Raw genomic sequence first — 22401 nt, 5'->3', positions numbered from 1 at the left:
TCCGGGTTACTGGGCTTTTCTGTTCGTGCATCTAATTATAAACTGGTAGTAAACTCGATCTAATTGCATTTGCGATAATACCGATAGCTGGAATTGTGTGGGGTTTTTACGTTATTATGGTGAAATGTGTCCCCTTCACTGAAATCTTGTCATAAAAAAAAAAAAAAAAAAAAAAACAGAAATAAATTGTAAGAATCTTCTCTTCTTTCCTATTTTTTTGCTTGTTACTCCGTATCTCACTTGAGCAATTTGTACGTGCCGTGATCGTCGTTATTGATTGCTTATTTTATTTATTTATTATTTTTGTTTTAAATTTTACAATCCCAAAAAAAAAAAAAAAAAAAAAAAAAATTTGAGCGAAAAAAAATTTACGTAAATCCATAGTTGCGTAAGTCGGGGACTTACTGTATCGAAAAATGTTCAGCAACCTACGTAAAAAATATGGCGATAGATAAAAAACGAAAAAACTTACCACGCACCACTCGCGTATCCAATACAATGCGTCCCTTAATTTTTGCGATGTCGATTTTAAGCCTAATAGATTTCCTATATATTTTTTACGATGTCGATTTTATATCTAATAGCTTCCCTTTATTTTTTACGATGTTGCGTATGGTTTGGTCACCAACATTATGAAAACGCAACTCTTTTGCGTTTACCCATCATTTTCGCGATTTCTAAACAAAACAAAAACAAAAAAAAAAAATATATTATACAAAAATTCCTACATTTCTGACATAAATAAGAAAACAAAATTTTTCTTTTTGCGCTGCAACGGAACACAACAATTGACGCGACGCACTAAAATAAACTAAACATTTGGTCTTTTTTATTATTATTATTTATTTATTTTTTTTTTTTTGAGAGGCGGGTGTGAGGACAGCGGGCATTGCAAGGTAATAAAATAGGTACACTGATCTCCCAATTTATTACTTGAATTTTTTGATTTTTAGTTAATTTTTTTTAAATTTTTATTTGGAGTCTTGAAGTGTCCCGGTTAATCCGATCCCGGTTAATCGAGAGTCTGCTATAGTTAAAAAAAAAAAAGTGTGGAGGAGGAGAAGTACAGCAGTTTAATTTTAATCATAAAACACGCGCATGCACATGCCTTTATCTTCCTTCCTAAATGCAATTACATAACAAGGTTACTATCTACAATTTTTCATTTAATTATTGTCACGTGCCGGTAGTGAAGCTACCCATAAGATTAATCGATAAGAACAGGGTTTTTTTTGGTTTTTTTCCAATTCCTTTTAAAGTATGCTCTGATTTGCATACTTTAAATTGAAAATTCTACTGCGAATATGAGCAGTAGAATTTTCAATCCTATTTTGAAGATGATGGGGACTCAGTGCACCTGATACTAAACAGGACAATGCATCAACATTGGCCTGTGTACAAAACATTAGCCTATTCATTAGCCATTCGTCATGAAGAAAAATGCAGGAATGCGAAACTGACAAACGCCAACAGACTGCCTGCATAATAAAAGCATATTTATTTATTTATTATTATTATTTTGATTTATATCTGCAAATTCCGTATTTAAGGAACACAAGCTTCTTACAGTGGCCGAGTTGTTAAGGCCTTAGACTGCTAATCCGTTGGAGTTTCGCCGCAGGCAACTAAAAAAATTGCGAACCAATTCTGTCAGTATAATGTTATTTTTTGTTTATTGTGTTAACAAAGATTGCTGTAAAATACTCTTCATTGTTAATCTGTTCAGAATTTTTACCACAGCTAAAGCGAGGGTTCGGAAAACCACTTCTCGTTATACTCCTTGACCAAGAGTGGACAATCTTCGGCCCGCGGTCATTTTCAAAATATATATAATAAATGGCTCGCCGTTTTTATTATATATATTTTTGAATTAATGAGATTTCTGACGTAAATTTAGAAAATACTCTGCGCATTGCTACAACAAATATCGATTCACTGATAAAAATAAACAGTATCAAATCATTAAATATTATAAAAACAAAATATTGAAAATTTTGTTACTGGAATTGTATTTGTATTATAATTGTATTTTTGAAATTTTGTCTTGAATTTGTATTTCGTTTTTTTCTATTAATAAAATAATGTACGGGTATGTATAAATATTATAATAAATAACATAAAATTGTTTAATTACATTACGTGTATGTATAAATATTACAATAAATAACTTAAAACTGTTTATGACAATTTTTTTCATTATATACCATTTTAATAATCCTAAAAATCGTGGAAAGTTAAAAAAAAAGGCCAGCGTGTACCTCACACAGAGATTATTTGGGTCGCCATTTATAAAGGTTTCACACCCCTGTCTTTGACTATCAGCACACAGCGTAAAAGAAGTTTATAAAATAGCGACTGCAAGCAGTTCACCATATTTCGTTTTCACGCGGATTCGAATTAACAGCATGCGTAATGGTTTGTTCCATGAAAAGAACAAAAAAATAAAAAAGGGTAAAAAAGGAAATACTGTATTCTGTCAACCGCAATGTGGCTTGAACGCGCGACACCAAAACTGTTGTTCTGCTGACTCAGCTAGCCAGGCACTTGCACACCTCATTTGAAAAATATTCATTCCTTATTTAAGAGAAACTAATTAAGTATAACAAGCTTAAAACGTTGATATTCATGAGAAAGAATTTTATCTGTTCAGTGACATTTAAAGTTTCAAGTTTTGTGTGATAGTACTGTTAACTCTGATCAGACAGCAAGCAAGCAAGCAGAAATGTAATAATTAGAACAGAGACAGGGCCGTTTTAACGCATGGGCGCACCCGGCGGACGCCAGGGGCCTCGGCCTACTGGGGGCCTCAGTTATTGATCTTAAATAATTTTTTTTTAAAAGACCCTCTGTCCTATATGTTATGTTGCGGTCGAAAGCACGTTGCGGTCAAACGCGGAACATAATTATATACGAATATGTTTTGGCTTTCTTTAAATAGTTTAAAGTGCCGATCATATTAATATTTAGAAAAAGTTAACAAATTTAATTCTCGCTTATGATTATAAATTAATAATTATATATATATATATATTATATAATTGTAATTATATCATATAATTATAACTTTTAAATGTCCGCCACGCTCTGTGCAAAGCTTCTCGCATACAAAGTGACGTCACGGATCTTTATAGGTCCGCTGCCGGTCAACAAATTTATCGCTCGGTGAATTTTATTATGTAGATTCGCCGCATCATCGTCAGCGTTATTGCAGTTGGCCACCGTACTGGTTTTTATTATTTGTCATATAATAACCCATCAGTCTTCACCAATATAGTATTTTACTTGGATTTTACGTCCTGTTGGTCATTTACATCAGATAACATCTTAAAATGAAACGGATTTTCGAAAGTCGTGCTGCAAAAAGTTTCCAGTAGCTCTTTTAATACGTAGGGTTAGGAATGCGACTAAGAGAGACCCAAACAAAATTTAAATTGAATGGGGACCACATTTGTAAATTCTCCGGAGGGGGGGGGGGCTCTAGAGTTCTAAAAACAGCTCTGAACAGAGAGAAAGAAAAAAAAAAAAAGAGAGGAAAAAAAAAATAGCTTCTAGCGATGAGAGAACTCACGAGCTATGCTCTTAGCTACCGAGCTATAGAGGTAATGCTAAAGAAGCGCTCTCTGATCACCTACTAAACATCATCAGCCAGTTAATCATTTATCCATGTCTAGCAATCTGGCAGTCTGCTGTTATTTCTACAGATTCTTTTTACATTTCGATCTGATTTCGAAGGCTGATAACAGTAGTGTATGGAGACTACTAACAAACAAACTATTATATTTAAGCCACCCGAATAATTAAATTCATCTGCCATGCTGTGTCTTATGTCTCTTAATTGCGTGTGTTCTCTTGTCGATTTGTCTGTTTGCTGGAAGAAAAACCCCAGTTTCTGGGGTAGGGGAAACCTTGCTATCTACGCCTGAGACCGACTAACTCAGCCACGGAGTGAAAAAAGCCCATTAAAGTTCCTCGCGTCATCGACGGGATTCGAATCCGGGCCTTTTCCACTCCGTCTGGGGTAGACGGTGACGATACCACTGTGCTTCCCGCGCAGACGCAACTTGCTCAAACAACCCGAAATTGAAAAACATTTTCTAGGCAGGCCTTTGAGTGAGCTCCAAGTTGCCGGCACATCATCAACTGTCGTATATCTATCCGCCATGATAATTTCTACCAAGACAACTTTTTTTTCTTTTTGAAAACTGTATCAGAGTGTCCTGAGCGAAGGTCATCCTCCAATTTTTTTTCCCTTCACAGTAGCGACTGCCAGTTCGAACATTCGCAGGGGTTATATATTCATTTGTCGACATACACCTTTCCCACATGCCCATGAACTTCTGAGGTGAGGTGCCATTCTCTGTGGGCTACTTTCGCGAGGCTATCTTGTACGGGACAGTCACTGTGAACGCCATATTATCTCTAATGCTGCCATCCATTTCCCCGTGCATACAAGAGCAACGTGCCCTATCATTCAGCGGAAACATTAGTATAATCGAAATCTCATTTTCATTCGAATCACCATCGACATTCGACATACCGTCCAAATTCGCATTTAATTATTATTATTTTCGCTGAAATTTATTGCCATCCGGGTCTTTAGGGAGTTTTAATAGCAGAATGACTGTTACCATATAAAATTAAAATAAATAAAATAAAATAATCTTTGAGGGAAACCCCCATTCATCCCATCCGAAAGCTCCTGTACATTTGTTTCTCGACACTCGATTAGGAAGGTTCCAATTCTGTCATAACACCAAAAATATATCAAGCCGCTTCAAGTGAAACTCGACTACTAGCTCCATCTGGGTTTTTTCACGATTTTTCTGAATTTTTTTAGCAAATAAAGATTAAAGAAGAAAGAAAGAAAAACTTACAAACCGATATTGGAGTAGTGAATTTACAGGTACGATAAATTGATGATTCATTTGGATTTGTTGCCGCAGTGGCAACGCAGAACGATAAAAAAGAGCGCCGCAATAAAATTTTGACGAAATTTCAATGAAACGTAACTTGCTTCGTAGAATTTCGAAATAAAAATAAAACAAGGACCTCAAACATTAGAAGATACCTACAAAGATTAGGACTATTTTTTTTTTGCAATGTTTTCGCACTCTGCAGTAAAGTAAATATTGTAATCACATGATTTGGACCATTTTTCTGTAATCGGGACTGTTTTTAGTTTATGACTGTTTGAATCATTTTGTTTTGTGTATTGTCTAATCGATTTTCTTCTTTTGCAAGAGAAAAAAAGTAAGTTTCTGGTATTAAATAGATGATAATAATAAAAATTAAATTTAAAGAAAATCACAGCCTCCAGTGAGAATTGAACTCACGACCCCTGGTTTACAAGACCAGTGCTCTAACCACTGAGCTATAGAGGCACCATGCCGGATTTATTTTCCACTTATTCTGCAGAAGATATCAAACAGTTAATCAGTCCTTGACTGCCTTTATTTCTAGCGAATTTTTTTCGTCCTTTGGTCTGATTTAGGAGACTTATAATGGTGGTGTAGGAGGCGAAAATTAACTTTTATTATTGGGCCTCCTTTAGCCAAGATAATAATAATCACGAGACAAGAAATTATAATTTTTACTTTAACCTTAATAATTAAATTTAACCCTTAACTTAGGAAATTAATGTGATTTAACTTTTTACAAGCTGATATAAGACGGATGTTTTTTGTTCTCATTCTCATTTGCATTTTCCTCTCCTCTCGTGTCTGGGATTCCAAACGATCACCTAAAGTTGACAATTGCTTATTCCGAAACTTAAATAAGTTCAGGGGAAGAAGAAGAGGAGAAAAGATGTATACAGTGTAACCACTTTTAAATGTATGGGAGGAGTCCCCCTCCCTTGATTAAAGCTACAAACAAAAAAAATAAATGCTAATAATAACACTAGCATACGTGAATTTTTCTCACAGACAATTATGGGCACAGAAGAGACAATTGTGTATGAATTGTTCTCACCTCTGGCCTTTAGGCAATTTAGGTAATTAGAAAGTGAGAATTAAGGGTGAAAGAGATTACCATTTCACAATGTTAGTGGCGTCCGTAAAACCTATACAGTCATATACCGAGAAGTCGCGCTAGTCAATATACTTTCCATAGCCAGTCAGAGGATTAAGACGATTCTCGACACGGATTATAGCCTCTGGTCAACCTGTGTTGTGGTTCCCCTTTACTCTGGCAAACGAGTGTATGTTTTTCGGAGAAGTGTGATCCTTGCCTTCCACTGAATTTCTCCTATCTATGATTACATGGTCACAGTAGCTGAATATCCGTGTGATTCCGACATTTTTCACTGTATTCAAAGAACTAGTGAGAGTAGCAACGTAGAGGGGGTGGGATTTGAGGCAACTAAAATATTATATAAACTTTACGAAGATGAAATGTACGAAAGATTTTGAAACTTTGTCGAGCATTTTTTAGAACAATTTAAAAAATTCTAAAATATAATGGCATACAGGCAATAATTAAAAAAAGAAACTATCACCAATCTCCAAAAAACTAGCGCTTAAAGGATAAGTTATCAATGCAACAGAGTGATTTTAAATTAAATAAAGAAAATAATGATACCATTCAAAGAAATTTTAAACATATGCTACCGAAATCGTGAATTTGAAAGAACTTTCGTCTCGGTTACAAGACGGTGAAAACCGAATAAGAAATTTAAGTTTTATAATAAAATATGAAATAAAAATTAATGATTTTAGAGATTTTGTCGAAGACAGTTTATCTTTAATACAAATATTTGACAAATATTTATCTTTAAAATCGAGCGAAATTTCCTTTTCAATTAAAAAAGCCAGAAATATCTTTGAAACCATTGCGATTGGCAGCGCTGACGCTGAGTGAGCTTTCAGCGTAATGAATAATATTGAGTGAATGAATGAATAAATAATGTTGACAATTAAACACGTTGCAGATTATGATGACCATACATCTAAATGGAAAACCATTGCTTCAATTTGATCCGGATCGTTTGTCAAATCATTCCTCTGTAATCATCGCTCAGCTATTGATCAAAGCAGATCGACAATAAATATTAATAAAGAAGTAAATTGTATATGACAATTTTTAGAATAAATGTTTCTTGAATATTTGTGTAATAATTTTTTATGTAATATTTGTGAAAAAATATTGTGAAATGTTTTGTAATAGTTTTTATATTATTTGTGATATGGGAAATATTTCGTGTTATTTTTTATTCGCAATATTAAAATTCTATCATAAAAAAATGCATCCATTATATTTTCCGAGTGTTAAAAAAACGACGAATAAAAAAGTTTCGCATGTGCCGAGCAGGCGCGGTAGATGGTTTATGTGAAAATCCTTCGCATTTCTTTTAGGTATTTTTCTTTTAGGTATATTGATTACGAAATAAAAGAGCTTTTGTAATGTAAATATTTTACTGAACATTCGGAAATTTTCATAATTTCTGGAAGACAAGATACAACGGATTTATGTGTATACTTGAGATTGCAACATATCTAAATATCTCTGGAAAACAGCGTCGATTGAAGTACAGATCTTGTAGTTGAAGCGACATACGCAGCTGTTAGGGAAACCTAACAATGGAATGTAACGAAAATGGGAGACGAAAAAAGAAATTGTTGACAATATTTGTATTGTTACTGTTATATGACAAATACTTGTATTGTTGCAGTCATATGATAAACAGTTGTATTTTCGCAGTCATATAACAAATACTTTTATTGTTGCAATCATACTTACTGCAGTAGTAACTTCAGGAAGTATGATTGTGACGTCATACTATTCAAAAATTCTAAAAAGAACTCCAGACACTATCGTATTGAGGTATCATTGTAAAGGGAGGCATGACGACGAGGTTTTACGTTTTTTTTTTTTTTAGTAGACCTTATACACATACACTTATTTGCATGGTTAAGGGGGTAACAAGCCCATCTGTCCACCCTCCCCCGAACTGCTCCTGACTCGAGATATCATACCGATCAGTCACGAAAAATGCGTCACACGCACTAATTACACTACTAGTAGTGGGAGCGTGGGAAGCGCCTCTGGTGGAAACCGCGGATGACGTCACTTCCGTGACCGATCAAAAAGCGAGCCCATTGTTAAAACATTCACAGCTCACCACCGGGTATTAGTAATAATAGTGACTGATGCAAGGAAGCAAACTTATAATACACCATTAGCCAAAAAAACAAACAAACGAAAAAAAAAATAATAATAAATAAATAAACACTATCCACATAATCTGCCCAGCCTCCCCTAATAGTCAAATAAATATTTATTGATTTGTTAATCGGACGCACCTGAAATGTAACGCAAAGCCTACATTACCTACGTAATAGTTAATTACTTGTTTAATTAATTACTGTATTACCATTATTGAAGGAAGGCTAAAGTGAAGGCATTTCCAAGACAAAATCTTTGCATGAAATATTCATGCCGATTGTCTGAAAAAAAAAAAAAAAAAAAAAAGAAAGAAAAGAAAAGAAAAAAAGAAAGAAATAAAATGTAAAACATGAAGTTAAAATAAAAGTTTATAATTTCAAAAGTAATTTCCTTAGCGGTGTTAAGTGTTAAATAATAAGACTTGGCGTATGTACATTGGAATCATATACTGTAGTAATAATTAATTTTAAGTTGACAAGGACAGCACAGCAAACTGCATTTCTACGTTACCACGTTGCATTTCTACGTCTGGTTAGTTCACGTCTGCAGAAAAGAAAAAGCTCCCACGTTGTTTCCGTGGTGTAGTGGTTATCACGTGCGCTTTACACGCGCAAGGTCCCCGGTTCGATCCCGGGCGGAAACACTAAAGAAGGTTTTTGTTTTCTATTTACTTTATAATTCAGTGTTTGTAACATTTTTTTTTTTTTTTTTTCACTTCACTTATTTATTTATTATTATGTATTTTGTGGGAAGGTTGCAGGTTCAAGCTTATTCGCTGACACAAAAATTACATAACGTACTATCAAATGTTGCACCAGAAATTCCTGGTTGCCCTTAATTTCCTATTCCTGACTTTTTACTTGGAAATTTATCAAGTAAATTATTTTATCTTTAAAATACAACTTGCTTTTATCTTTAAAATAGAACATGGAAGAAAGCCAATTGTATAAACAAAGTTATTAATGGAAAAAGAGGTAATTTCTTCAGTAATGCTATCATACTGTACATCTCTGATCAACAATTCAGCAGCAATTAGATGCCTGCCAATTTTTTTTATTTGAGACACGTAATCCGAGCAAAACAAACGATAGCGGGAAAGCTTCCGTGGTGTAATGGTTATCACGTGCGCTTCACACGCGCAAGATACCCGGGCGGAAACAGTTTTTTAAATTTTTATTTAAATACAATGTACAGTATATCAAACCAATATCCTTTCCATGTTCATTGGAACCTGTTTATTACAAATACCGCGGTATACGCGAATTAATTAATTATTACTACTAATAATAATACACCAAGCCAGCGCAAAAATACCAGTTGATCAAAGAAAAACTGTTTCTTTTCTGTTTAGTTTCATCGGCTGATCGCAAGGTGCAAATTAACTTTTCTTTATTTGGACCCTTAGACAAAGATATAATCATGATATATTATTATTATTATTTAAATAATTCTTTAAAAGCTTTAACTCGCAATAACTCACTTTTACGTTAAAAAAATATATGTAATTTTGTTTTTCAAGTTGACATAACGATTTTTTAAAAAAATTATTTTATTTTCTCATTCTCTCATTTGGGTATCAATCTTAGGTTCCAGTGGTTGCTCAAATGTCCATGCTGACCCGTAGAAAATTTGGGGAAAGTAAAAGAAATATAGGGAGTTAAAAAAAAATGTGTGTGTGTGTGTGTTCTTCTGACCGTTTGGCGGTGGGCCCCTGATGGAACTCCATGTTGTCCGTCACCACCTTGTGGAGGTAGGCCAGGAAGCAATGAGGGCTAGAAACTCTGGTTATTACCGCCACAGAGTCGCCTGAGCTTTCCATTATTATATCAGCCTATAACATTGATATTCAAGAGTACCAATGAGTGTTTTATTTCTTCACTGATATCTAAATATTTAGATTTTGTGGTACCGATTGTACTTTTCAAGGTTTTTCTTTTGTTTGAGAAATAAAGAAAGCTTAACACCCTGAAAAATATGTAATTAACCCCGACCAGACAGCAAACAGAAACGTAATAGAGTAATCAGAACAGACAGGGAGAAAGAAAAAGAAACAAAGCCCCTAGTGAGGATCGAACTCACGACCCCTGGTTTACAAGACCAGTGCTCTAACCACTGAGCTATAGAGGCCCTGCACGCGAGCTCTTCTCTGTTCACCTACCAAAAGGCATCAGCCAGTTAATCATTAATCCATATCTGACTATCTGGCAGTCTGCTGCTATTGTTTCTACAGATTCTTTCCACATTTCGACCTGATTCGAAGGCTGGTAACAGTAACGTAGGGGAATCATAGCGAGCAAAATTAACTTTTATTATTTAGCTGCTTCAGACAATGAAATAACAATGAAATAAAGAATTATCCTTTTTCACTAATTTTAATATGTAATAACCGAATTTTAACCCCCCCCCCCCCGCCCTTTTTGTCTTTCGTTTGGTCTTACATAATAATGATTATTTTCTTTAGGATTTTATTATTTTCTCATTCTGATTTCAGTTCTCCCTCCTCTGGGGTTTCGGGTTCCAAGCGAGTGCTCCTAAGGTGATGAACTTTGATTCTGATCCGGAAAACGAACAAACAATCTGATCCGGAAATTTTTTTTCGAGGAAGAGGACAAAGTTGTATTGCTTCCTTTTTTTTTTTTTTTTTAATTTAATAAACTCGGTATTTCATTTATTTATTGTCACGTGCTATCAGTGAAATCCAGCTCTTTTAATAAAGATACAAACAATCAGATCTAATTAAAAAATTATCTAAACATTTTCTTCATTATTTACAGAATCTGACTAGAAAAGAAAAGAAACTATCTCTTAGTTTCTTTTCTTTTTCTTAGACCTGAAAATGAATCCCAAAGTCAGTTCGAAACGTCATCACAATGAGCAGGATTGTTGAGCTAATTGGCCTTATATCGTTGTTATCACTTAGAACCAATAAAGAATTTTGTCAAATATTTGTTAAACTGAAATCAGAATGAGAAAATGATAATATTGAAACGTACTTTCACGTGGAGAGAAATTTATTATCCACGACAATTTTAATGACAGAAGACCTTCCCAAGACCTGCTTCGGGGTGGGGGGGGTCTTGGAAAAGGGGATGGGTACGATGACGCAAGAGAAAATGTCGCGTACATTCATTTGACAAGTGCGAGGACCGTGTTTCTCGAATTATTAAGGTTCAAGAAGATACACAAGTATTTGTTTACATTCTTTTAATAAAAACTAAATATTTTTCACTTACTTTATGATGTCAGTTTTTCTTATTTCTGTATACTTTACGAAAGTGGCGTTATTGTATCCAGTACTGATACAACGTCATTTGATAGTTTCCAATATCATTATTTTTTATACTAATCAACAGAATAAGAGAAAAGTGTTTTCGAAGTAAATAGACCTTGCTAAACCTAAGTAAATAGACCTCGCTAAATGAAATAAAAGAAATACCGAGTTTATTAAATAAAAAAAAAAAAAAAAGGAAGCAATACAACTTTGTCCTCTTCCTCGAAAAAAATTTCCGGATCAGATTGTTTGTTCGTTTTCCGGATCAGAATTGGAAAATACAGCATTTTCTGATTTCTAAAAAGACAGTCCTTTCGAAAGTAATTCATAAATGAAGGTAATGTCGTTATTGGACCTTCCCTTTATGCTATATTAAAAATTACACTGATTGTAGAGTATTTATTGTTGTTAATGTACTTTCACAAGAAAAGCAATTTCTATAATTTTACCATAGGATATTGTGTGTGGTGGCGCTAGTTTGATATGGCTGTCTTTTTTATGTGTGGTGTCTCATAGTGTTCATGTTTTCGATATGATTAGAATTTAAATATAAATATTTAAATTCTAATCATATCGAAGTGTGCAGCCAAAAGGGTTCTTTGTCCTTGTTACGTGCCGTCGATGTAACTGTTTTTTAAACATAAAGTAATACTCATACCCAACGTCTAAGCCTAATTGCTTCGCGCCACGCGGTAGCGCTAGGTCTAACGTATATAAATAATAAATAAATTTTCTGTTTATGGTCCGGGACGACCAAAGGAGTTCACAAGATAGAGAATACAAGAAACAGCACTATATTCGGTAGTCACGGGCTTGAACCCCGGTCACTCGAGGCGCGTGTACTTATGCACTCGAGGCGCGTGTACTTATGCACCCGCGCGCCAGACCACTAGGCTACGGCGGCCTCTGTATGCTAACAAATCTTGCTTGGAAATACACACCAAGCTCATAAACTGACAACAGCTCTGCCAAAACGTCCCTCTCGCTAAATTCGCCCAGGACCTGCCAGAGTGAACTATATACTAGTGAGTACCTGGTCTGCCTCCACGGGGCTAAAGTGGGACAACGTCGGGCCTCAGTAGGGGTCTGGCGGCTAAATGACCAGATGAACAACGGTACAAGGCATCAAATATATACAAAGTCCATACACTTTTAAATCTCTGGCTTTTCCAGTCAACTGGTTCACCCACAATGTAAACTACGCGGAGATGGGGGAAACCCCTGGTGCCGTTGGACCCTAAACACACTTTACACTTTACACTAAATTCGCCCAGGGACTGTTCACCCAAAGGAGGACACTTATTGCTATCTACAGGGATCAAGAACAGGCACCACGACTAAACTAACCATCCTTGGACTCAACGAAACTGGCTCTCACCCAGATACAAGACCTTCCTTTGGGACTCTATAGAATTTTTTTTTTTTTTTTTATAGGTCCTAGCCTCTGAAATGTCAGGAAATTAGGTGGCAGGACCTGCCAGAGTGAAACTAAAACTACTGGGTTCCTGGTCTGCCTCCACGGGGCGAAAGTGGGGCAACGTTGGGCCTCAGTAAGGGTCCAGCAGCTAAACGACCAGATGAACAACGGTACATGACACTACACATATACAATATCCATACACTTTTAAACCTCTGGCATTTCCAGCAAACTGGTACACCCACTATGAAAGCAACACGGAGATGGGGGAAACCTCTGGTGCCGTCTGACACTAAATACACCTAACTCACAAAGTGTATTTCTCAATGGAAATCTCATACTCAAAATCAACCTTCTTAGAGCTGAAGAAGAACTACTGGCTCCAGCCTCCTGTATTTATTAAGCGCATTTTGTTCGGAATCATTAAACGCCCCAGAGGCAAAAAAGCCGGAAAAAGAAGAAACCGTAACAACAGCATTAAGCCGTAGCCTAGTGGTCAGGCGCGCGGGTGCATAAGTACACGTGCCTTGAGTAACCGGGGTTCAAGCCCGTGACTACTGAATACGGTGCTGTTTCTTGTATTCTGTCTATCTTTGAACTCCTCTGACCGTTTGGTCGTCCCGGAGTATAAACAGAAAATTTATTTTAAAGGCCGCCGTAGCCTAGTGGTCAGGCGCGCGGGTGCATACGTACACGTGCCTTGAGTGACCGGGGTTCAAACCCGTGACTGCTGAATACGGTGCTGTTTCTTGTATTCTATCTTGTGAACTCCTCTGACCGTTTGGTCGTCCCGGAGTATAAACAGAAAATTTATTATTATTTAAATCGTGCACTCCTTCGATAGGCGATAATGTTCCGGCAATAAATCAAAGCACAGAGTAATAAGATATCTTACTACTCTGTGAATCAAAGGGTCTCGTTGCTTCGCTCGACAACAGCAAATGGCGAGGCTGAATGTAACGGAATACATGTGAGAATTACACCCCGGAATCTGTATGCAAACCCAACTAAAACAGTTAAGACGAATAACATCACGGTGGACTACAGAAAGCAGAGGAAAGTTATGCAAAAATCCAGGGAAACGTACCTAAGAGAAATCCAATTAAATAAACCGCCTCTGCAGGTTAAAACTCTTCTGCAGAACATAAGAAATATCCGGAATAAAATCACCACTCTGGAAACCACAACCCTGTCTAAATTGTACGATCTCGACCTACTCACGGAAACCTGAACTTCTGAACAAGAAGATTTCATTATCCCCTCCATCGCCAACTACAACGCTGCGGCGGCATCATCTACATTGGAACCCAGAGCCGTGCCGAGGGTGAGGCAAACGAGGGGGCGCCAAAAGAAAGATTAAACAATTTCCAACGTTGCCATGATTAATAATAGAGCGCAATTTTTCATTCTTGCCTCGGGTAATAAAATGGCTCGGCACGGCCCTGTCGGAACTAATCTGACAAATAATTTCCTGGACATCACATCATCTCTGTCTATATGCCTAAGTCCTGTCTATACTAACTATCTAAGTCCTCCAGGGAAAGATTTTATGAATTTGTAAACTGGACTATCACTAAAATCTCAAAAAACAACTCCGTTATTATTGGTGGAGACTTTAATTTACCGCTACCATCTAGTAATCTGTCTAAATTTGTAACATCACAGCTTGAAAGCTTTAATTTCAGTGCCTACCAGAGGTAACAACACACTCGACCAATTCTTCTCTAACGCTGCTATGTCATCTGATCTCCCACTATCGATTGCATTTGAATCTGACCATGATTCGATTTCAAAACAACTGTCCTTTAACATTCCATCCCAGTCTGATAAGAACCCAGTCTACAAAAGAGATCCTTTAACTTCAAACATTTGAAGTAGGACATCAGTCTGGAGCTCCTAAGCCTGTACCCCTGGGACACTGTGGCCAACTGTCCTACAGAATTGGCATACACTTTCTTCTCGACCTGGTTGACCTCGATCTCAAAAATCACCGCTCCCTCTTTCAACTCAAATGTTTGGTGGACATCACAACTTTATTCCCGTTTCAAATTAAAACAAAAGACTTTACGGAAGTTTAAAAAATCTAACTCGGAAAATGACTATCTAAATTTCTTAGCTCACAGTAATAAGTTTAACAAACTAAAGAGGAAAGAAATCCAACAGTTCACATCTAATAGGATTAAAAAAAAACTGTACAATATACCTCAAAATATCCACTCATTACAGTCAGATTTCAATTTTAACTGCCGGTTGGAACACATAACTCGCTTCAACAACGAAACAAATTCTTGCCCAGAATTAAAAGAATGTATGCCGTCCATCAACAAATTAAGCTCTATTTCTATCTCTAAAGAGGTGATGAAACACCCGATCAAAAATCTCCCCTCCAAAGGTACCTAACTATTATATTAGGGCCACCGATAATTTCTTTTATGTGCCCATATCATATTTATAATGTCTGTAAATTGCGTGTGTTCTCTGGTCGATTTGCTTGTTTTGTTGGACGAAAAACCCGTTTCTGGTGGTGAGGGGGGGAAACATTGCACGCCTGAGACCGACTAACTCAGCCATGGAGTGAAAATAGCCCATAAAAGTTCCTCACGTCATCGACTGGATTCGAACCTGGGCCTTTTCCACCCGGTGTGGAGATGACAGTGACGACATCACTGTGCGCAGACTAAACTTGATATAATAAAGAAAATAGAACGCAGCATAAGCAGGAGTGCGTTAATGGCAGAATGTAACATTGGATCGTCAACACGTTTGTTTTTCATGTGCAGTTAATAAAATTACATTCTTAATTTTTGTATTTCTTATTTAGCCTCATTATTTCTGCATTAAATAAATTAAAGATAAAACTTTATAGATAAATCGAAATAACGGCACCTTGAATCCCCGAAGGTGCCGTTATTCTGAAACTCTACTGTATAATAATGAACAATAATACTGATTTAAGATTAAAGCAACATATACAATATGGCGATAGTGGCTAATTATGTTATAAAAGTTAATCACTTTAATCTTAAATATATATATTTAATTAATTTTGTTAGGAATTTCCAAAACTATATCCTAAAATAACATGGGCATATAGAACAGCAGGGAAAATACGGAGAATTACAGTCGAAGCTCTATATAACTAGATGAGGAAACGATCGTTATATCGGAAGAGCGTTATATCAATTGTTCACAAAATAGCATTAGTTTAATGAGAAATTGGCCGGTACCAACCATATAGGACGTTATAACGTGTGGGACGTTAAAAAGAGGGTTGCTATAAAGAGCTTCGAATGTATACCATTAAACGTTTTTATTTTTATTCCTTTTTTTAACAAAATTTTGCAGTTAGAAAGAAGAATTGAAGTAGACGAGGTGGCCGAGTGGTTAAGGCGATGGACTGCTAATCCATTGGGGTTTCCCCGCGTGGGTTCGAATCCCATCCTCGTCGAAGTAATATATATGTATTTTTTTGTTGCTCTGATAATAGATTACTGACGTAAATTGAAGCCGAAGTAAATTGAAATAGTAACAGCAATGGAGTTATGTGATGCAAGCGTATGAGCTTATGTAGCATCAGCCAAAAAAAAAAAAAAAAACAATTCCACACATCCACTCCCTCTAAAAGGAGACTCAACCACCCCAGGTGGCAGGAATAAAAGAACATAGGGAAAGAGATTCCTATGGAGCCTGCTTTTTGCATCTCTGTCCCACACTGGGGGTTACCCTAATGCCCGCATTATGAGCATCCCACACCATGCCAGCTAGGAAAAGCTACAACGTGGTGTCAGCTTGGATAACCGTGAGGCCCCTGAGGGCCTGAATAGCCATCGGTCTGTCCGGTGAAGAGGCTAAAATAGGACATCCAATTAATAATTGAATGTAATTCAGTCGACATTCACACAATTTTACTTTTTATAGTTTTTTCTTACACTTTTTATTTTCTTTTATATATTAGATTAGATATCGATCAGTGCGTTTCGACAGGTGTGTCTTTTACGTAGAAAAGATTTGATTTGCTCCGTCTACCTCTACATATTACGTAGAAAAGCGTGCACAGGGGTTGGTGAGCAAAGCGAGCAGGGGGAAAAGGCCCCTAGTTATTTATTATTTTATATTATTATTATTTTTTCCCCCTACATATCGCATAGGCTACCCGTATACTGTATATTGTAGATATTATTATTGGATATTATTTTTGTTGCCAATCTGGTTGGAGGAATGAATGGATAATGTAGCGAATGCGCAGAAACGAAATTTTCTCTCTATTCGTCCGCTGTTCGCTATTCGGTGACCTGAATATCTGGGAATCGTTCCAGCCACTTGGTATGTAGTCTTGCCTTGTAAGTTGTCATATCGGTTTCCAGCTTCGTTATTTCGTAGTATGCTTGCATGATGTATGTATTCATTTCGATGCTCCACTTCATGCGTGGTCATGGGTGGTCACTAGCGCAGTTGCGCAGGAAGCACTTCCAGTTAGTGGGGCTGGATGGTCTTGCCCTTCTCTTGTGGTAGCCATACGGGGGACAGCGCCACTCGCTCCACTGTCTTCCTCGGGAGACCGTCTCTGATTTTTCGAACCGACCCCTCTGCCTAAGGGTTGAACGCGAGTGACTTTATCCTGCGCCACACTCGATGCAGTATGATTAATATTTCTCTGTGACATCATCCATCTATGGAGGGGGGACCTGTTTAGCTTCGGCTTATGTCCAGTGGTAGTTCTTGGGATTGACGCGAGATGGCGCCACAATCTGCCTTAGCCGCCACTCCGACCTTGGGGTAGGTAGAGGGCTGGATGGTCTTGCCCTTCTCTTGTGGTAGCCATACGGGGGACAGCGCCACTCGCTCCACCTCGGAGCAACTTTCGCGATGTTTATTTATTTTATTAATTTTTAAATACTATTAATTTATTTATTATTATTCTAATTTATTACTATTATTATACCGGTCTCCCAGCGTGATGGAGCCGCGTTCGCTTCCGCCAAGGCGGTACTCGGACCCGGGTCAGTCCAGTGTCGTAACCACTGGGCCGCGTGCCCCTTTTATTATTATTATTATTATTTATTTTATTTTATTTTTTATTAAATTTAAAATTACAAGACAGTGAAGAAGAGTGAAGTTTTTCGTGCATGGGATTCTAAATAGCGTGGTCGTGGGGTTCGATTTTCGGGTTAGGCGGCTCAATTTCTTTAGATAGTGAAACTTTTATTATTCACTTTTTAATACAAGACATGCCACGTTAATGAGTAACCACTTCGCAACCACGATCGTTCACAATAACTGACACAATGCAAAATTTAAACTTTGCACTTTCAGCACCTGTCTTCATTGAAGCATCCTTTTTTGGCATTCAAGAGGCAACTGCGAACCGTGCATGGTGTTGCCAACTGTGGGTTCTAACTCGGAGACTCTGGATTAAGAACTCCTTCGCCGGGTTGGTGGGTTTTTTCTGAGCTTTGAAAAATGAAAATTGTTTTTCCCCTTCAAGAGATTTTATATCTAATAACAATGACTTAGGAAACATATTTAAATATGAATGATTCTTTTTTATTACGATTATGATTACTATTTTATTTTGTTTGTGTCTTCAATGAAAGGGGAAAAACGTCCTTTTTTTATCAGTTTTAGAGGTGAGAGGGTTTCACTAATAGCACCTGACTATAATTAAAGGAAAGACTGATTTTATTTGAAAAATATAAAACAATACGTTCTCGCATTATTTATAAGCTTTGCTTCCTATAAAGTCATGTGGTATGGCATGCTTTTTAATCAAAATTAAACTTTGACAAAATCAGAGTTGTTCAACCAGTTTCTTTTTTGTTTCCTTTTTTTTTTTCAATCTATTCAATCTGTTTTTCTGACTCTAGATTCACTGCTATCAATCTCTCAAATCATACACAATTCTCTATGCACAAGGCAGACAAGGTTTAACAGGCCAATGAGGGAAAACTGGAACTACTCACGCATGAGTACCGCTATAGCTCAGTGGTAGGAACACTGGTCATTCTAAATGAAGCGGCATGAATTCAATCCTCGCTGGAAGCCATCCGTGTTTATTTTTTGTTCCATCACTCTACTCATGTTTCTGATTGCTGTTCTCAAGGGTTTTGAACTTTCTTTATTTTAAAAACAAAAACGTATAAGAGTCTTGAACCGTATTTATTTTAAAAACAAAAGCTTGGAAAGTAACATCGACTAGCTCAGTCCGTAGAGCAAGAGACTTTTTAACCGCCCAACGTAGAGGTCGAACCCACAACCCCCCCCCCCTGCGTTGGGAGATTTTTGCTCTCTCTCTCTCTCTCTCTCATTCCGTGTATATGGAGTTGTGAAAGCTGCTCATACATAGTGTTCGAATGCACGCGAAATATGACAAAATTCTTGTAGTCTCTATCTTATAAATTCTTCTATGTGTGTCTATGTGTCTATCATATAGTATAACCCACTCCACTCATGTTCAATGCAGAAATTGCGCCCACTTATGTTCAAGGCACACATTGTGTCCATAGACGCAGTGGCAATACATATTTAAGGAGCAGGCACGCTGAAAGATCCAGAGAGGCCTAATTTCTTTTTTAATTCATGGCCTCCAGCCATAATAAAAAAAAATCCATGAAAACAAAGTAGGGTGCAAGACATTTTTATTTAACAAATGTTTTTCTCGCCTTTTTCTGCGCAAATGCGTTATTATTGAGAAAAAAATTATTTGAAAAACGATTTAAAAACCTAAGGAATTCGAACCACACTCAGTTCGTAGTAGTCTTCTGTGCAATGAAGTTGTAGCATATGTTTTTAACAACTTCTCAACAACATAATCACAAAATGCGACAGAACCTAGAAACAAAGCTGGAGTAAAGAATACCCAATTCCACCTAGTTCGTTACAACATTAAAAGGGATAGCAGACCTTACATTTCGCCAAACCTCGCCTATGATCTCATCAGTGGCAATCCTTTATCAAACATCTATAACGCTAAAGAAACAGGAACTAATTTATCGTTTTTTGTTGTTGTTGTTGTGTTAAAGTTTTATAATTTCGAGGTGACACCTGCGAAAAAGATAAAACAAGCAAACAACGCATGACTATTGACGGCTGTTAATGCTATCAAAATTGCTTTAAAAAGAAGCATCAACACATGAGAGTAGAATTATATAATATAAGAAAAAAAGTTGTTCTTGGGAGGGGCATTAGCCCCCATCGGTGTGCCTATGTACATTGCAATTCTTTTTTGTACTGAGAGGGAGGACAGAGACAAAATGAAATCAAAACACACACACGCGCTTTCATTATCAACTTTATATAGTCTGGTATGGACATGACGGCCCTAACTTTATTTTCTTATATTCGGTGGGTTCACTATTTCAAGTAACATTCCGCATATAGGGAGACGACCCTTTCCCATTCGATGGGCGGGCATTTTTTTATTCATCTACTAGCGACGAACAATAAACGACAAAGAATATAAGGATATAAACAACACATCCTCGCATGGTTTATAAGCTATGTCACATGACATCATGCGCATGGCACTTTTTGTAATCAAAATTAAACTTCCAACAAAATTTACACTTGTTCAACCGTTTTCTTCTTATTATTATTATTTTAGAACTATTTATTCTGTTTTGTTGTCAGTCTCAGAAGTCATACCAAAACAGAAATATTTTTAAAAACCGTAAATATGGAAGAGACGGATGAAGGGTTAATGTCTGATATCTTTTGAGGAGAAATCAGATAGAAAGAAGGAGCACATCAACGCCTCTATAGCTCAGTGGTTAGAGCACTGGTCTTGTAAACCAGGGGTCGTGAGTTCAATTCTCACTAAGGGCTGTAAATTTTTTTCTTTCTTTGCTTTTATTATTATTGTGGTTTTTTTTTTTTTTTTTTCCCCCCATTTTTCTTCTGATTGCTGTTCGTTGTCTCAATACTTAAGATACTAACAGTTAATAATTTTCAGTTATACGATAAATATTAAGAGTGAACGTTTCTTCATTTCAAAAAATTAAAGAAGAAACACACCTGAGGCCTGGGCTCAGGGCACCGGGCGCATCCACAGGTGGTGGATAGTGGAATGACCTTCGGATATGGAGATTTGGAAGTTAGCTGCGAATACCCAATAAGATGGCGCTATCAAGACGTGAATGAAAAGTTCCCAAGTCTTACAACCATAACAAGTTAGAACCGCCATAAGTCCTACTGGGAGAAGAAAATTCCAAAATAAAATTATCTGGTAGAGGGCAGCAGTAATCACCTACCGGGACGTAGGCGGAGAAGTGAACTTCAACTCGGCTCGTTTTCGGATTAGTTCAGGTGTAGTCGAATCAACGAATGGAGGTACTGCAGTGCAGAAAGCAAGGGGAAACTACTGCACTATACTTCTCAAGAACAATCGCCATGGCTAGTACATCGAGAGAGAGAGATGGCCCCGAATCCTCGACGTGTCTTAAACAGACAGGGGTGCTAAGAATCCCTGGATGGCAAAAACTTTCGTTAGGAAAAATAGGAACATGGAACCTTATATGAAGCTGGGGAACTATGGGAATAAAACGTCGTGGAGTAGAAATTCTCGATTTAAGTGAGACCAGATGGACTAATTCAGGAATTTGCCATTCTGACAGTACTGTCTTATACTATTCTGGGACAGGAGACAATACCCACCAAAATGGTGTGGGAATTATGATTCCCATACCATTTTGGATCCACGATTCACTGTAGAAATCAGTAGCCAATTTTATTCCATACTAGGATCGCATCCTTGTGTTACAACTGCAGGATAACCAATTAATATTAATGTGATACAAATTTATGCACCTGCAGCGGATAAGAGTGGTTGATGTTATTGAAGAATTCTGTTGAAAGACATCACAAGTAACACTAAAAAACAATGAAGTAAATATCATCGTGGGAGATTTAATGCTAAAATCGGCAAAGGAAAGGTATTGACATTGTAGGTGATTTTGGTCGGGGTTTACGAAATGAGCGAAGAGATCGAAAGTATCTCCTCGGACGAGATCGAAAAGAAATACCTTGGAGAGTACCCACCAATAATGTATTTACTTTCCACACGAACCTGGAATTTATATACTTGTAAAGAAATAGAACAGTCTTCCTCTTGGACATCAACATTATAGGAGTATAACTAAGTTTTCCGACAACAGGGGAGTTCTGAAAGTCCACTCCAGCGCCCGGCTAGCTCAGTCGGTAGAGCACGAGACTCTTAATCTCGGGGTCGTGGGTTCGAGCCCCACGTTGGGCGGTAGAATGTTTTTTAACATTCACTTGTGAGGCAGGACAGTAGTCGTGAAAAGGAAGATTGTAATTAGCATTACACAGTCTTGCCTTTCAATGGCTGCTGTTGCATAGCACACTCTTCAAATCTTTTGGTGCACGAAATTCGAATTACGATGCACGATTGGTCACCACACCCTTTTTAATAACAATCAGTATTAAAATGACTAGCACGTGCTGAGAACTAAATCACAATATCTTCAACGGTTGTGGGGGTTACCGAAACAAGCAGTATTTTCTTTCTCTGTTCGAAGTTCAGTTGTTTTCTGGT

The 22401-nt window shown here is 37.0% G+C and overlaps 6 non-coding genes across 6 annotated transcripts; 4 read left to right on the top strand and 2 right to left on the bottom strand.

Annotated features, from left to right (window-relative positions):
* Positions 1–5308: 5308 nt before the first annotated feature.
* Positions 5309–5381, bottom strand: TRNAT-UGU (transfer RNA threonine (anticodon UGU)). The gene has a single exon. It is a non-coding gene; the product is annotated as a tRNA-Thr (tRNA).
* A 3352-nt stretch (positions 5382–8733) lies between these two features.
* On the top strand, positions 8734–8806 carry TRNAV-UAC (transfer RNA valine (anticodon UAC)). Its single transcript has one exon. It is a non-coding gene; the product is annotated as a tRNA-Val (tRNA).
* Positions 8807–10217: 1411 nt separating this feature from the next.
* On the bottom strand, positions 10218–10290 carry TRNAT-UGU (transfer RNA threonine (anticodon UGU)). Its single transcript has one exon. It is a non-coding gene; the product is annotated as a tRNA-Thr (tRNA).
* Positions 10291–16217: 5927 nt separating this feature from the next.
* On the top strand, positions 16218–16299 carry TRNAS-GCU (transfer RNA serine (anticodon GCU)). Its single transcript has one exon. It is a non-coding gene; the product is annotated as a tRNA-Ser (tRNA).
* A 4300-nt stretch (positions 16300–20599) lies between these two features.
* TRNAT-UGU (transfer RNA threonine (anticodon UGU)) lies at positions 20600–20672 on the top strand. The gene has a single exon. It is a non-coding gene; the product is annotated as a tRNA-Thr (tRNA).
* A 1353-nt stretch (positions 20673–22025) lies between these two features.
* Positions 22026–22098, top strand: TRNAK-CUU (transfer RNA lysine (anticodon CUU)). Its single transcript has one exon. It is a non-coding gene; the product is annotated as a tRNA-Lys (tRNA).
* The last annotated feature ends 303 nt before the right edge of the window (positions 22099–22401 follow it).

Source organism: Mastigoproctus giganteus, chromosome 3 (genome assembly GCF_048544385.1).
Source record: "Mastigoproctus giganteus isolate SK-2022 chromosome 3, ASM4854438v1, whole genome shotgun sequence".
Lineage (NCBI taxonomy): Eukaryota > Metazoa > Arthropoda > Arachnida > Uropygi > Thelyphonidae > Mastigoproctus > Mastigoproctus giganteus.
Note: the sequence above shows the minus strand (reverse complement) of the source record. Positions and strands in the feature narration are given on the sequence as shown.